The sequence below is a fragment of the Rhagoletis pomonella genome, unplaced genomic scaffold (assembly GCF_013731165.1).
Source record: "Rhagoletis pomonella isolate Grant_MI unplaced genomic scaffold, Rhpom_1.0 Rhpom_scaffold_00001, whole genome shotgun sequence".
NCBI lineage: Eukaryota > Metazoa > Arthropoda > Insecta > Diptera > Tephritidae > Rhagoletis > Rhagoletis pomonella.
The window spans coordinates 12619196-12623224 of NW_023458555.1; the positions used below are offsets into that span (position 1 = coordinate 12619196).

At 36.3% G+C, this 4029-nt stretch overlaps 1 protein-coding gene across 1 annotated transcript in view; it reads right to left on the reverse strand.

The window, feature by feature from the left end:
* Positions 1–4029, reverse strand: part of LOC118733550 (zinc finger protein rotund-like) — a 39288-nt gene that overhangs the window by 1069 nt on the left and 34190 nt on the right. The window lies entirely within an intron of this gene.

Below are 4029 nucleotides of genomic sequence, written 5' to 3' on the forward strand. Positions count from 1 at the left end.
GCTACGTGCAATGGCTTTGCAAGATTTGGAGAATACCCCTAATGTTTCAGCTGAATGCTTTGGAAATTTGTTTTTTAGGGACCACTCAAAAATTACCTACAATATGGAAGCTGGGTTCTGTTTAAGTATATAATTAATATAAATTTCTATGTTGCCTCTTGATTTAGCAAGTGTTTGTACAATCTTTTTACTCTGACAACTCACTGGTATGAATTTATGTAAATTAGTTGCAATATTATGTCAAAATTGATCAGTTTTCAAGTCGAAATTTCTTCGAATTTTAGGGATTTAAACAAAAAACCAAACGCTTGTGGTGACCCTAAAAATGTTTTTATAGTTTTAAAATTAGCGGAAAGAAAGTGTTGTTCCATACAAAATTTAGACTTTGATATTTGAAGGACCACCCTAATATACATGTTTAGTTTTTGATCACGAGGATCACCAACTTTCCCAACGCCTTTGCTGCCCTTGGCCCACAGTGGCACGCGTCGCTTTATTCGTTGGCATGGCTCTTCGTTGGATGCCACAATTGCACACTCTTCAAAACGGCCAAAGCCAGACACGACCCGCTGGCCCTCCAAACCCCGTCACACGTAAAAACCTTCCTACATACACACATACATATGTACATATTAGGGATGTTAGTTTTTTCGGTTTTTACGATCCCGGGATTTTCAGGATGTCATTATCACACAACCGGCATCCCGGGAATTAAATCGAAAAAAATTGCTTCTATCCCTCCCACCATAAAATAAATAAGAAATAAACGGGTTTAAAACCTATTTTTTTATTTAAAGTGGCGTTTTTATTTTTCTCTCTGACGTCAGGATTTTTTTTTAAAGGACTTTGTAATTTCAAAGATATGATTAATTCCACAAATTATTTAAAAGATTGATTGCAATGTGAAATTAATATATGGGTACCAAATGAAATAGGAAATTTCTATAGAATTAAAAAAAAATAATATTTTTCGGATGCACAAGGACGAGTAGATATTTTTTTAAGCTGATAAATTTAGGAGGACGAAATTCTAGGATATTATCGAGTTTATATAAGCCCTTAACTTATAATTATTTCAAAAACAAATATTGCGAAATTTCAAGGATAAAATTTTAAAAGGACACTTTCAATACTTACCAGTCCTTATGCACCAAAAATTTCAATCCGTTAAATTCTACAGAATTTCCTCCTTAATTTGGTAGCCATAGTTCTTCTCTAAGCACCTTTCACTGAATTTTTCAAATAATTTTTGAATTACTGAAGTCAGAGTAAACAACTAAAAACGCAATTTTATTATATTTGGTCCATGGTTTTGCTAAAATATTGATCTTTGTGTGTAAAATTTACTATTTATAAAAAATATGAATTATTAAATAAAAAAATGAAGAAATTTAGCCAATACTAGTCAAGTACTGCCATCAGCGCAAATTACAAATCCCGATAATACCGGGATTATTTGCCAAGAGTCCCAGATTTTCGGAACCTTAAAAAAGGCCGCGGTCCCGGGATTAACATTCCTAGTACATATTAATGGGCATGCCAACCTTTTTTTTTTGTACATATGTATTTATGTATGTATGTTTAAATATGCGCGCGTGTGCTTTTGAATAATAAAAAATAGTAAAGAAAACCAAAAACAACAATAAAAATAGGGATTTTCTTTGCATTTTCATGTTGTTGTTTTGTGTTTTGCATTTTCACCATTTTTTCGTTGATGTGTAAGTGCAAGTACGATTTGAATGTGTGTAGAGCGTGTCGCTCGCTTTTTAGGCATTCACTAACTGCTTGTTTTGCTCTGAGCTGGATGGAGCTGGAGTGTAGTGAAGTGGAGTGCAGTGAATTGAACCGGACTATTTCACGTGCTTTTTCGTAACCCTACTTGCTGCGGGCGGCGGAGGAAGGTGGTCGACGTCATTCACATGATGCGTAGCTGCTTGGCTGGTAATAATGCTGCTGGTAATGATGTTGCTCGTTGCTATTGTTGCTGTTAATGTTGTTGTTGTTGAATTTTATTAAGGGTGCTTTGATGCTTTTTTGTATAGATATTATTTGTGTTGTTGTTGGCGCGCAGCTAATAGCGCTGCTGAAGTGGATAGCAGGGTGGAGAAGGTGTTGATGATGATGATGATGATGATGATGATGATGATGATGACGATTGATTATAATGGAATCTGAATAAGATAGATGTTTATAATTTGTTGCTTCATTATATTTGCTTATTGTTGCAGATATTTACACATATTTTTGTGTACCAGCCATCACATTTTTAAACAGTGACCACAACGCTTTTGCCCTTCCATCCGCAATACGCTGAGTCAGCGCTGCTCTGGTTTTTGACTCATTTTTTAAATTTTCATTATTTCCAGCACACAATCATTATGGTATGTATGCATGATTGTGGTTCTTAAATGAGTATAAAATTAGCATCAGCATAGCCATAATAATTTTTTATGCACATAGCTGCCAGTGCGCCTAGTAACTTTGAAAATCGCCACTTCTTCGCTCATCTATGTAGCTATGCGTTGTCTTTACATCCTTTTAGTCACATCATTTCCTTTATATCTGCCCAGTCAGCATCACAGCATCAGCATCAGCATCAGCTCATCTACTTGCAACACCACACGCTTCATCATTTGCCTTCGTTTTCATTACTCTTCTTTAGCCCCAACCTCATCTTCAACTCCCACTTTACTATTCATAGGCGCTCGCCTCCTTACCCCTCTGCTTCTCTGCCATCTCCTGCTTATTCCTCACCTCTCTCTCTCTCTCGTTGTTGTGGCTTTCTTCTTGTCGCTTACAAATTTATCCTTTCGTTCTGAGCGCCTTCAATTTACACACTCACTTCGCTAGCCATTTTTTACTCTCCAATTTTTACACATTTTTTTCAGCTACCCCTTTTTCAAGAATTTTTTCCATTTTTTAGCAAATCTTTTGCTCCAGCCTCTTTACCTTTTTTAATTTTTTGTTTGGTTTTTTTTTTTTTTTGCTATTTACATTTTGACCCGCACAAACCAATTCAATGTTGCTGCTGCTGCTACGCCCGCTGGACAGTTAGATGCAATATCGCTCTGTTGTTGCCACGGCGACGAAGTTGGCGTTGTTGTATCTACACATTCGTTTTGGTTAGCTATGCTCAACTGTTTTTGTTGCTTGTGTTGCTTTTGTTATTGTTATGGTCACCCCCTTGCTGATGTTGCCTCCGTTGAAGCTGTATCGACAGCTTTGGCTTTTGTCGTCCATATAGATTTTTTCTAGTTTTGTTTTTAGCCATTTTAGGGTTGCCAAGCTTGGTTAAGTCGGAGTAACTTTTTACTGTTCAAAATAGGTTTTATATTACAAGGAACATTTTCAATCAATTTGCTGTCGGCGGGGCTAGGTTCGAGATTAATATTGAAATTTTTTTACAGTATGACACAAACTAGAAATGAACCAAAAGAAGTTCTACTTTTTCAACGCATAGAGAGTACAGGAACTCAGTTTTTTAATCGCGATCAAATAGCAGAGCTGTAAAAAATTGCAATGAAATTGGATTGCAATCGCATATTTTAAGTAATATTGCAATCTGATTTAATTGCAGTGAACATTGATTGCTTATATTTTGATTGCAAAAATTGAAATTTGCAATAATTTAGAAGAAATTGATTGCAATAAATTTTTGATTGCAATCAGTAATTGCATAAAAATTGCTAATTGCAATCTGTCTAAATGACATTTATTTTGGTGAATAATTAGAAGTACGATGGTGAGGCACTCAAGCCCTCAGTGGGTTAACGCAGCGCATGAGCAGCGCAAGGTGAACCCCCTCACGGCAATACACCTAGCAGTAGGTTGTTTTGATTGTCATCTTTAATACAAAGTGCGTGCATGAAAATTCGCTTTTTCTGCATGACAAAGCTGCAGCTAAACGTCACACCTCCGCACATTACCCTCTTTCTCTTCGTTTTCGCCTACGTCACCTACCATTTTTCGTTGTTGCTATGCTTACTGATGAGCCAAAGCAATGCATACATACTTCGCTCGACCACACAA